The sequence below is a fragment of the Carettochelys insculpta genome, chromosome 2, assembly GCF_033958435.1.
Source record: "Carettochelys insculpta isolate YL-2023 chromosome 2, ASM3395843v1, whole genome shotgun sequence".
Taxonomy (NCBI): Eukaryota; Metazoa; Chordata; order Testudines; family Carettochelyidae; genus Carettochelys; species Carettochelys insculpta.
Genome location: NC_134138.1, coordinates 64,314,733 through 64,327,990, shown reverse-complemented (window position 1 = coordinate 64,327,990; position 13,258 = coordinate 64,314,733). Strand labels below are relative to the sequence as shown.

The 13,258-nt window shown below is 40.2% G+C and overlaps 1 protein-coding gene across 10 annotated transcripts in view; it reads right to left on the bottom strand.

Moving 5' to 3' along the window:
- Positions 1 to 13,258, bottom strand: part of EYA1 (EYA transcriptional coactivator and phosphatase 1) — a 276,879-nt gene that overhangs the window by 45,415 nt on the left and 218,206 nt on the right. The gene's annotated exons all lie outside the window — the stretch shown is intronic.

Here is a 13,258-nt window from a genome sequence, read left to right as displayed (position 1 = left end):
CAATACCAAAACTTTGTACTTTGGAATGGCTCAGGTAAACTTATTTAAAGTATTATCTGATACAAATTGCAACATTTTAAGGGAGACCACTATAACGTAATCCTGCTGTCTGTTTGAATTGGAAGAGTTCATAAGAAGGGTGTGGCTTGGGCTTATTAGCAGAAAATAATATATAGACATATTACTTTATCAGACAAGGTTGGATCCAAGAGCTATTTGAGCATAGGTTAAGGTTCATCTTAAGTAGAATAATTTGGGCTCATCAGCATTTGCAGCTGTACTAGGGAGTTGTCTGGTTGCATGTGATTTTACACATCAGTGAGCTAAATATAAATCTCAAATGAAAAACCTAGAACTGAAGAATGCTTTTTGAATTTGTGAAGCTTCATGTATTTTTGAGATTATATACCAATAAGAGATTACTATTCAGAAGGAGTTATCAACTATAGTATTTACATCTGGGACAGAGAGGTTCTTTTCCCCAATGGCTTTGTCATTGTATAAAGAGAAAAAAATGACGTACTCACAAAAGTTTTCTGAAATTTCAAACCCAAAGAGACACCCCTCTGTGCATGTTTCTGCTTTCCAGGAGGTAGGTTCTTGCCAATCAAGAACCAATTAATCTGTTGACTATGATGCTGAGAGATAATTTTTGTAGTTTAAAAGATTGCCTAGTTGGATGAAGAGGGAATACATAATCTGTAGATATTGTGGTCACTTGCTTGGACCTAATTCTGATCAGCCAGTCAGTCATTCAGGCACAATTAGTTATGAATTTGCTATTTCCTCAAATGCACAATTCATGAATACTCTTGCTAACATGGAGAGTTCAAATGGCAGCACCCTGTACTGGTACAGGTGGTTCCTGCTGTGAAGCAGATACTTTCCATGCACTGAAGGGAAAGTCCTATAGAAGTACGCATTCTGCAAACTGCAAGCCACAACCAATGCTGAGCTTGGAGAGACAGAATAATGGAGAAAAGCAATACCATCCTGAATCTGAGACAGGGCGCATTTTGGTTTGGTCTCTTACTCCTTGTGAATGAGGAATTCCAGTAGAACCTTATCGCCTGAATTCTGATGACACCTCCACTATGATTCTGATTAGGAAAGGTGTCACTTTATTGCTGATCAGAAAGTCTTACCTGGCCAAATGGGCCTGGCAGTTTGCTTCTTGCAAACTCCGATCAACTCTATTGCCTGTGAAGATGTGATTGCACATTTCTCAGAGTTGAAAGAAGGTTGAAGAGTAGGATTTTCTCTCAACAGACTAAGATATTTTGCATCCATGTCCTTTGAAGTGCTTCTGTTAGATTTGGATTTCTCCTGCAGCCCTCTGGTAGCCAAACATTCCAGACTGGAATGGGAGTAAACATAATCTTAAAGGAACCTGGCTTTCTGACCTCTTTTTTTTTTTTTTTTTTTTTTTTTGAACTGGTGGCGTTACGGCTGACTAATGCCAGAGGGCCTCAAGAGGCTCAATCAGCCCAGGCCAAAATGTGCAATAATACATGCATTTTTTCTTGTATGATGGATGCCTTTCTCTTCAATCCTCAGAAGTTCTGAAATGACTTAAAGTCATCTGGCATTGGCACTGTCTCCAGAAAACAAAAGGCATACCAAGTGTCTAGTTGGTATATGCAACTCTTTCAGACTTTTAGTGGGATTAGTGTGTCACACGAAGGACAGGGCAGCAAGTGCACAGGCTTAGAATCTGTCTTGGTGAGGCACAAGGGAAGGGTGTGTCTGACCGTCCAAATTCAATCCAAACAAACCAACATCATTCTCAGCAATTCTTTGGAGATGAAATAGGTGAGTTCTAAAGATATTATGAAGATTTTGCTGGCACTAAAGTCTAGTAGGTTGGACATGTGCTACATTCCATCTTGCCGCCCCAAATGGTAAGAAGGAACTGAAGCAGCACAGCAGCTGCCTCGCACTTTATGCCCTCATGCAGGCACACAAGCAGATTCAGGATGCAGGTGTGGTCCCCAGTGGACACTCTTACTTGCAAGGCTCTGATCTCCTGCACATAATGCACATGCACTTCTAAAGAGGTATCTATGTTGACACATACTCCAAGAAGAAAGTGTACTGTGGCTGCCCAGCCAGAGGCTGGAAATACTGGCAATTGTGGGAGGGAAAACCTATTCAAACTCACTAGGTAAGGACATGTCCATGAGAGAGATGGAAAATGTTGCTAAAATTATGATTATTGCGAAATTTCAAGATGTTAACAAGAAATATTTTTATTTCTTATGCACAGGATCTTCACTGTTGAAATCAATGGTAAAATTCATATTGATAATAAAGGGGAGAAGGTTTCACCCTATAAGTTGTATTTTAATGAAGTTGCAACCTTTACCCCTTTCCTGAAAAAACATTTTGTCTTTTCTACTTACCATATGGTAGTAGTGGCAGTTTAAAAAAAATGTGGGAGGGAATCGTTATTCATCACTTGCTGCTGTATTAATCTCTTTGTTTGCTTTTGCAGGAGTCAGGCCTTCTGGTTGTATTAATTACAGAGTAGCTGAAATCAGGTTTAACCAGACTAATGGGGGTAAAAGCATGCTGGAAAACCAATGTTACAATAGTAATGACTTCTTGAAACTTCAATGTCTTTTCTCAGGCTAGTAGAATAACTATTGGAAAACAACACCCAGTTTAGTCAGTGAAGTATACTGAAGATTTTATAAAGAATAAAGAGCACCTTATCATTGCATATCAGTTAATCCAATTTACTGTATCTGGGCTTGTCTACAGTAGCTCCCTGCTTCGAAGGGATGATGGTAAGCAGGGTGTTGAGAGTTCATTAATGAAGTGCTGCGGTGCACATGCAGCCTTTCATTAAGCAAATTCCCCCCCTGCCCCCCCACAGCAACTTCGAAGTGTTAAAATTTTGAGGAATAAAGGGACTTCGAAGTACCCCGAGCACTTTGAAGTACCAGTGGGTGAGTCACAGCTAGACACGAGCTGGCACTTCAAAGTTTAACACTTCGAAGTTGCCGTGGGGTGGAATTTGCTTAATGAAGGGCTGCATATGCGGCGCAGCACTTCTTTAATAAACTCCCAACACGCTACTTACCATGCTGTCTTCAAAGTAGGGAGCTAGTGTAGACAAGCCCTCTGAGTAAAATCCACCAAGTAAATAAAAACAAATTATTAGGTATATTAGAAAGATTTATACTATAAAGGGCGTGATCCATAGTCTATGCAGACTGAAGGATGCCTACTACTACTATAGGTTTACAGAATTATAGTCTGTGGAGAGGAGTAAACTGGGGCCAAATGCAGACCATAAATATTTTATAACTTGGCTCTGCTTTAACATAGGGGATGTGGAGACATCATGATCCAGTGTCCACTTTGGCATTTTGATTTTCCACTTGGCATAAAATGGCATACTGTATACGAGGGAAGAACTTCCAAAAGCAACCTACATTGCTCTATCTCTACTTCCACTAAAGTCAATGGTAAAACTCCCATTAGCTGCAAATGGAGCAGAATCAAATCAATGCTGAACAACTTCACACCTTCTCTCCAGGAGCTGAACTGCTTTATGGAGGTTGGGGGTTGTTTGGGAAATGTTCACATTCCGTAAATTGTTTACAGCCCTCATGTAGGCAACAACTGAATGGGCTGGATGTGGAAGAATATGCTAATATAGTGGTGCAAAGGTCAATCACTTTAAAGCAACATAAAGCGTGCATTTGTAACCATGCAGCTAAAACTGAGTAGGTTAGATGGTTGCTACATACAGGTGGGATTATACCACAAACATTCATCAAGACACATTAAAAACAAGATTGAAAGTCACTCAGTCAGAGTCTGAGTAGCTATAAATGTAAATCCTCATCGTGACACAAAATATTGCCAATAATATAAACGTAATTTCTGATTTACTTCCCCCACCCTGTTTTCTTGTGCTAACAACCAGCATAAAAAAGTAGCATAAGATCAGCAGTGGTACTGTTAAAACATAAAATCAAGTTGACACCCCCATCCTTTTTTGGCGGGCATGCACTATTGCTTTTCTGTTACAACTTAATATTCCTTCTTCTCTCTGTCAGAGACAGAAATATGTCACCTAAGGTAGCTGAGACAATCATTCCATATTGCATTCATAATAAATGATTTCCATATACATTTCATCAGACTGCACACGGAGACAGTTTTGTAAAATAATATACAGGATATTCCTCAAATTCACAAACAGAGAAGCAAGAAATTAATTATTCATTTATGATTACAGATTGTGTGTCTTTAACTTTGGAAAGAAAACCAATTGCCAATCATTACTGTACTTGCATGTATACCACTCACATTCTCTGAGGTATCAAAACTAAATAACTTAATAAGAAGGTAGCAAAAAAAACACACACAAAAAAAGTCCAGAACCCAAACCAGATAGAAAATGAAAGCTCACACAAACATAACAACCCCTGTTAACTGAACTGAATAGTTTATTAAACCTTTATTTCCCATAAGAAATTTTTTATTTTCTGTTAAAGAAAAAAATTATCTTTTCCATAAAATTATCATGAAAGATTTTATTAAGCTAAAGTTTTTAAAAAAAAGGTTTATGATCATGTTCAACTAATATATAAATTAACACCTACAGCTTCTGAGATGAAATTATGCTTGCTTTAAAAGATACTAGGGCCAGTGAAATATCTTTTAATACCTTGCAAATCCTAGTCTTCATCAAAACAAAGCAGCAGAAATATAGCACTTTAAAGACTAACAAAATGACTTATTCAGTGATGAGCTTTCTGGGACGACCTCTGTACTTATAAATGTCAGTCTCTATTGGAAATAAAATTATCTGATGAAGTGGGTCTGTCCCACAAAAGCTCATCACTGAATAAATCATTTTGTTAGTCTTTAAAGCACTACATTTCTGCTGCTTTGTTTTGCTGGAGTACAGACGAACATGGCTCTCTCTCTGTTAGTCTTTATCGCTATATTAAAATCAACAATAGATGTAGCCAATAGTTCTTTCTACAATTTACCTACTTACAAAGGTCATGCAATTTGCCAAAGAAATAAAAGAACTAATTTTTAAAAGGGAGCTGGGAGAACAAAAGTTAAAAGTTGTGTTGGGTGGATATCACATTTTAACCTCGTCATCGAGTGGCTGACTTCTTTAAGTCTTGTGGCATAGGCTAACAAGATAAAACAAAGTAACTGACATGATTAACACATAATAAGGCATGTCCCCTACCACAATGTGCTGCTAACTGGAGCATGAATTCAGGGGCTACTTCATCATTCTTGTTTGGTGAGATAATTCTGGTTCTCTTGAGAACATTTTACCATTACATATAGTTCCCCAGTTACATAATGAGAATGTGTTCTAAGCCTCCATTTAGGCATGTAACTCGCACCGATACTCACACTTCAGAAGGAGGCTACTTATTAGAATCTGTGTATGTCTATAGAGACAAAACTAACAAAAAACAGAACAACCTGTCTCAGAGCCCAGTTCTACAGACTGGCTCCCAGGGCTTGCACTGTGGGACTAAAGACAGCCACGTAGACTTTTGGGCTCATTGGGGTTATGTCTAAACTACAGGCTTCTGTCAGGAGACCTGAGGTCTCTCTGCAGAAGTCTGGCATCTCAGCTGCATTCTGATGACATTCTGTCTTCCCTGTGCCACGAGAAAGAAAGGATGTCTTGGTAGAGGGGATTTTCCTGACATTTGGCCCTGTGTGAACAGAACTGTCAGCACAAGATATGGAAATGGGGTGCACAATTTGAATATCTTTTGCTGACAGTTCTTACTAATCTAGAGACAGCCAAAGTGGGGATCTACCGCCCTAACCATTACTTTTATTACAAATAAAATTTTCTGAGGCAGTGTAACCACTTCATATTTAAAGTTGCAACTACAATTCCATTATAAAACCAATTTTGTTTCTCTTACAAGACACAAATAAAACAATATTGGCTTCTAACCAAATACCAAGTTTGAATTCAGTGGCATAAAATTAGTAAATTCTCACAGCCTAAAATATGAAAAGTCAGCAGAGTTCAGAAAGTATATTAAAAAAATCTTGTAATAACCAAAATGAACAAAAACAAGATGAGCTAACTTGCTTTTTAGACTCATACTTATCTGTGCTCTAGCACACAGAACCAAGGATTAGTTGAATAAATGGTAGATTTCAAAGTTACTACGTTTTGTTATCAGGATGTTTTAATAACTCCAATAAACTTGAAATGGACTATGTAGAAATTTTCAAAATCAGCTGCAGTGGAAGTTGTCTATGTTTCTCAATTACCTTTGAAAAACTCACCTTTATCCCCTTTCTTCACAAGCAGAGCTCATATGTAAAAAAAATTTTTTTTTCCTGAATGGAGAGGGGTAAATAGTGGTGCCCCCCACGGGTCAGTCCTAGGACCAATCCTGTTCAATGTATTCATAAATGATCTGGAAAAGGGGGTGAGCAGCGAGGTGGCAAAGTTTGCAGATGACACTAAACTGTTCAAGATAGTCAAGACAAAGGCAGACTGTGAAGAACTTCAAAAAGATCTCATCAAACTGAGTGATTGGGCAACAAAATTGCAAATGAAATTTAATGTGGATAAGTGTAAGGTAATGCACATTGGAAAAAATAACCCCAACTATACATACAATATGATGGGGGCTAATTTAGCTATAACTAATCAGGAAAGGGATCTTGGAGTTATCATGGATAGTTCCTTGAAAACATTCACGCAGTGTGAGAGGCAGTCAAAAAGGCAAATAGGATGTTAGGTATTATTAAAAAAGGCATAGAAAATAAGACAAGGAGTATTTTACTACCCCATATAAATCTATGGACCGCCAACATCTTGAATACTATGTACAGGGCTACGTCTACACGTGAAGCCTACATCGAAGTAGCTTATTTCGATGTAGCGACATCGAAATAGGCTATTTCGATGAATAACGTCTACACGTCCTCCAGGGCTGGCAACGTCGATGTTCAACTTCGACGTTGCGCAGCACAACATCGAAATAGGCGCTGCGAGGGAACGTCTACATGCCAAAGTAGCACACATCGAAATAAGGGTGCCAGGCACAGCTGCAGACAGGGTCACAGGGCGGACTCAACAGCAAGCCGCTCCCTTAAAGGGCCCCTCCCAGACACACTTGCACTAAACAACACAAGATACACAGAGCCTACAACTGGTTGCAGACCCTGTGCCTGCAGCATGGATCCCCAGCTGCCGCAGCAGCAGCCAGAAGCCCTGGGCTAAGGGCTGCTGCCCACGGTGACCATAGAGCCCCGCAGGGGCTGGAGAGAGAGCGTCTCTCAACCCCTCAGCTGATGGTCGCCATGGCGGACCCCGCTATTTCGAAGTTGCGGGATGCGCAACGACTACACGGTCCCTACTTCGACGTTCAACGTCGAAGTAGGGCGCTATTCCTATCCCCTCATGGGGTTAGCGACTTCGACGTCTCGCTGCCTAACGTCGAAGTTAACTTCGAAATAGCACCCGGCACGTGTAGCCGTGCCGGGCGCTATTTCGAAGTTAGTGCCGCTACTTCGAAGTAGCGTGCACGTGTAGACACGGCTCAGCTGTGGTATCCTCACCTAAAAAAAGATATCCTGGCACTGGCAAAGGTTCAGAAAAGGGAAACTAGAATGATTAGGGGCTTAGAACAGGTCCCGTATGAGGAGAGGCTAAAAAGATTGGGACTTTTCAGTTTAGAAAAGAGGAGGCTGAGGGGGGACATGATAGAGGTACATAAAATTATGACAGGTATGGAGAGGGTGAATAAGGAGAAGTCATTTATTTGTGCCCATAATACAAGAACTAGAGGACGCCAAATGAAATTAATGGGTAGAAGGTTTAAAACTAACAACAGAAAGTTCTTCTTCACTCAGCGCATAGTTAACCTGTGGAACTCCTTGCCAGAGGAGACTGTGAAGGCTAGGACTATAACAGAATTTAAGAAAGAGCTAAATAAATTCATGGAGATTAGCTCCATAAAAGGCTGTTAGCCAAGGGTAGGAATGGTGTCCTTGGTCTCTGATTGTCAGAGGCTGGAGATGGATGGCAAGAGACAAATCGCTTGATCATTGTCTTTGGTGTCCTGCTGTCCCCCCGGGGGAGGGGCACCTGGCACTGGCCACTGTAAGCAGACAGGCTACTGGGCTGGATGGACCTTTGGTCTGACCCCATATGGCCATTCTTATGTCCATATGTTCTTATGTAAAGCAATCATTAAGGGAGTACTGTAAAATACAGAATTTTCTCCTCACATGTCTATCGGAAGACCTATGGGGTAAAGGAAATGTCCTGATGTCTGCCCCCTTCATCCTTCTTGCCTTCCCCTTCCACACTTCTCTGCCCATCTCTTACAGTACACAAGTGAGTAACCTCCCTTCTGCATACCTTCCAGGGGTTGCATGATCTCTACTCCTTTTGATCTCAGAAGACATACAAGAGCGAGGATTTGTCCTGCTGACTCAAGAAGACATTATTAAGGGCCCAAAAACAAGCTATTCCCCTACGCAGGAAAGATAGTAAATATGGGCAAAGACCGCCTTGGCTTAACAAGGAGATCCTGCATGATCTCAAACTAAAAAAGGAATCCTATAAAAAATGGAAACTGGGACAAATTACAAAGAATGAACACAGGCAAATAACACAGGAATGCAGGAGTAAAATTAGAAGGGCTAAGGCACAAAATGAGCTCCAACTAGCTACAGGCATAAAGGGTAACAAGAAGGCCTTTTACAAATATATTAGAAACAAGAGGAAGACCAAGGACAGGGTAGGGCCATTGCTCAGTGAGGAAGGAGAAACAGTAATGGGGAACTTGGAAATGGCAGAGATGCTTAATGACTTCTTTGTTTCGGTCTTCACAGAAAAATCTGAAGGAATGCCTGACATAGTGAATGCTGGTGGAAAAGGGGTAGAGTTAGTTTTTGAAATAAAAAAAGAACAAGTTAAAAACCATTTGGAAAAATTAGATGTCTGCAAGTCACCAGGGCCTGATGAAATGCATCCTAGAATCCTCAAGGAGCTGATAGAAGAGGTAGCTGAGCCGTTAGCTCTCATTTTTGGAAAGTCATGGGAGACAGGAGAGATTCCAGAAGACTGGAAGAGGGCAAATATAGTGCCCATCTACAAAAAGGGGAATAAGAACAACCCAGGAAATTACAGGCCAGTAAGCTTAACTTCTGTGCCAGGAAAGATAATGGAGCAGGTAGTTAAGGAAGTCATCTGCAAGCACTTGGAAGGTAGTAAAGTGATAGGGAACAGCCAGCATGGTTTTGTAAAAAACAAATCATGTCAAACCAACCTGATAGCTTTTTTTGACACGATAACGAGACTCATAGATAAGGGAGAAGCAGTGGATGTGGTATACCTAGACTTTAGGAAAGCATTTGATACTGTCTCGCATAATATTCTTATCGACAAACTAGGCAAGTCCAACTTAAATCGCGCTGCAATAAGGTGGGTATATAACTGGCTGGCTAATCGCACCCAGAGAGTAGTTGTTAATGGTGCTCAATCCAGCTGGAAAAGCATAACAAGTGGGGTTCCGCAGGGGTCTGTTTTGGGACCAGTTCTGTTCAATATCTTCATTAATGATTTGGATATTGGCATAGAAAGTACGCTTATTAAGTTTGCAGATGATACCAAGCTGGGAGGGGTTGCAACTACCTTGGAGGATAGGGTCATAATTCAGAACGATCTAGATAAATTAGAGAAATGGTCTGAAGTAAACAGGATGAAGTTTAATAAAGATAAATGTAAGGTGCTGCACTTAGGAAGGAATAATCTGTTTCACACATACAGAATGGGAAAAGACTGTCCAGGAATGAGTACAGCAGAAAGGGACCTAGGGGTTCTAGTAGGTCACAAGTTAAATATGAGTCAACAGTGTGATGCTGTTGCAAAAAAAGCAAACATGATTCTGGGATGCATTAGCAGGTGTGTTGTGAACAAGACATGAGAAATCATTCTTCCGCTCTACTCTGCGCTGGTTAGACCTCAGCTGGAATATTGTGTCCAGTTCTGGGCACCCCAATTCAAGAAAGATGTGGAGAAATTAGAGAAGGTCCAGAGAAGAGCAACTAGAATGATAAAAGGTCTGGAGAACATGACTTATGAAGAAAGGCTGAAAGAATTGGGCTTGTTTAGCTTGGAAAAAAGAAGATTGAGGGGGGACATGATAGCGGTTTTCAGATATCTTAAAGAGTGTCATAAGGAGGAGGGAGAAAACTTGTTCTTCTTGGCCTCTGAGGAGAGAACAAGAGGCAATGGACTTAAACTGCAGCAAGGGAAGTTTAGGTTGGACATTAGGAAAAAGTTCCTAACTGTCAGGGTGGTCAAGTACTGGAATAAGTTGCCAAGGGAGGTTGTGGAATCTCCCTCGCTGGAGATATTTAAGAACAGATTAGATAGATGTCTATCAGGGATGGTGTAGATAGTGGTCGGTCCTGCCGTCGGGGCAGGGGACTGGACTCGATGGCCTCTCGAGGCCCCTTCCGGTCCTAGTGTTCTATGATTCTAAGAAGGTGCTGGTGGGGAGAAAAGGGAAAAATGGCACCCCATTCACATCAGTTTGATTTTTGGACTATTAGCAAATCTGGTTTATCCGCAGACCAACTCTTTGCTAACAGGAGTCATGGTTACGGGCATGTGCTTGATCTGGGAGGATACTACATCTGAACACCTGAGTGAGAATAACTAAATGTTGTGAAGCCAAGAAACGAGGAGTTAAGTTGACACTTCTCAAATGACTCAACTGAAAAAAAATACCATAACCATAACCCTGCTCACATAAAAGCAACACACACTAATCTCCATCCCTGATGTGTCCATACACTGCAGAGATATGCTAAGAGACAGAGTCATAGAACACTATCTGGACTGTGGAACACTAGTAGGTGCAGCAGAAATTTCCTTCTCCAGCTGCCACAACCAGTGCTCTTTGGAATGTTGTTCTTATTAAAGCAGTGCCTGGAACCCAGTGTGCTAAGCACTATGCAAAAAGAATCAGAGACAGTGGTTAACATATAAGACTGTGATGCCACCTCACTTTCAGCATGGCTTTGATGGTAAGCAAGAAGGGGCTGCCTACACCTTGTTTCCTTCTTCTCAAGTACCCATAAACTACAAGGTAGAATCTGACTCTGGCTATGTCTAGATTGGAGCGATCCATCGACAGAACTTTCTGTCAGAAGGTATCTTCCAACAAAACTTCTGTCAAGAGATTGTGGCCAAACTGCCAAGCAGATCACAAGAGTGATCCGCTCTGTCAACAGATAGCAGCTGGACTGCCCCGTCTTTCTATTGGCAAAACAGCCAACCAGAAGCACAGCAGAGAAGGCTGATCACTGTTCCAGAAACCCTATCTGCCAACAGAGGCGCCTAGGAACGTCCAGACAAGTTTTCTGTTGACAGAGGCATTACACCTCATGTGGAGCGGCATAAGACAGTTGACAAAAGTGCTGCATTCTGTCGATTTACTGTCAACAGAATGCCTTGGAAATCGGATTTCCCTTTGCATTTTGACTGCTTTGGCATATGCTGGCAACGACAGACAACTGGCACAGTATTGGAAGAACGCAGACATAGCTAAGCTGCTCTGTGAGCTTCCTGGTCTTAGTTAAGGATCTGGGCCAATACTTCTTCACATGTACAGCCTGCTTCAAAAGTTAATGAATGATTAAAAGATGCTTTTTTGTAACGTTAAGGCTATCATATGTCAATTATCCACACAATGTATGCAATTAACTGCTGTTCATGCCAATGGCACTTATTTACAGGTATCAAGGCTACAGGACTCATGTTTGTGTGTGCAAAGCAAATGAAAACACACTACAAACTTTATTAAGCCTATTGGTAAGATTTGATACTACTCTCTGTTACTGCTCTGGATAAAATGAAATATAAATCAGAAGCAGATTTGGAAAGTAAGTAGCTCATCTTGTTATGCTCTTCTAAAAGTCTGAAAATTCAGTTCTACACATGTCATTCACTAATGGAATTTTCTTTTTTATCAAAACAGTAATGTTTTTATATGACACTTCCTGAATGAAAGAAAACACTTTTACATGCAAGAAAGTTTTTGTTTTATTATAAGTGTAAAATAAATACTTCACTAAGGAATGGAAGAAAAAATAAAGCACATTTAAATAATTTTATTATACTGTAAGTTGCCAATTCATCTGCGAGTAGTTTCTTCTCAGATGAAAAGAAATCTAAACAAGGGACAGATGTTGTACAAACCACATTTAAGATCTGTCACACACTGGCATTTTTCAAATGATTTTGGCTCATCTATTAAATAAGGTGTATTTTGTTGATTTTGAAAAGGAAACATCAGGAAATATTTAAAGACCAATTGATGCCAATTAACTTTGATCAGCAAAAGTTGCATTTGAATCTTTCAGATTCTTTGCCTGTCTGGAATAACACATTCCTAAAATCTAGCAAAACAACAACTTGATGATTAATGTCTGTTGGCAGTCCAACCACAAGCTTGCTTAACAGTGGGATTTGAAATAAACAGCTGTCTTTATTATGATGGGAAACAAATCTGACTATTTTCATGTTTTCTTGTTATGAAAATATGAACAGAAATCGCTTTTTCCACTGTAAGATGAAACAGCCACGCATCATGGTGACAGTCGCTTTCAGCAGTTCAGAAGGTTTTGAGAATGATCTCACAAGAATTCAAAAACCCACAGAGACTCAGAAAGCAAGCCCTTGGCATGCTGACACAACACTCTCACAGCATGCCACACAAGAGAGGCATAACTAACAAAGAAATCCTAGTATGTAGCAAATTGTACCTGCCACGGCGGAAGGCAGAAGACCCACTGTACTAAGCTTCTGAGATTGACAGTGTATGCAACATTAATGATTTCCCTTGGGTTCTAGGGTAATATTTCCTCCCAGTAAGATGTAACTGAGAAATCTGCACCCAGCTATTAACTGTTTATAGAAGCTGAAGTTTAATATTTAATGGCCTGTACAACTATTAAATTCTAATGCTAATAGATGGCTTTGGTGTACCCACTTCTAAAGCTGTTCTATCATGATCATATATGCTATAAGTAAATAATCTAAAATTACCCATCGGAGGGTACAAAATTGTTGCTTAAATTAAATAAAAGCATTGTATTTTAGGGTAACAAATACCTTTGAAAATTTTAATAGATACATATTTTTCCTTAACATTTCCATTTTAAAGTTGTCATACCAAACCAGACTTTCAAGCTAAGCTATTTGCTATCATGCAAT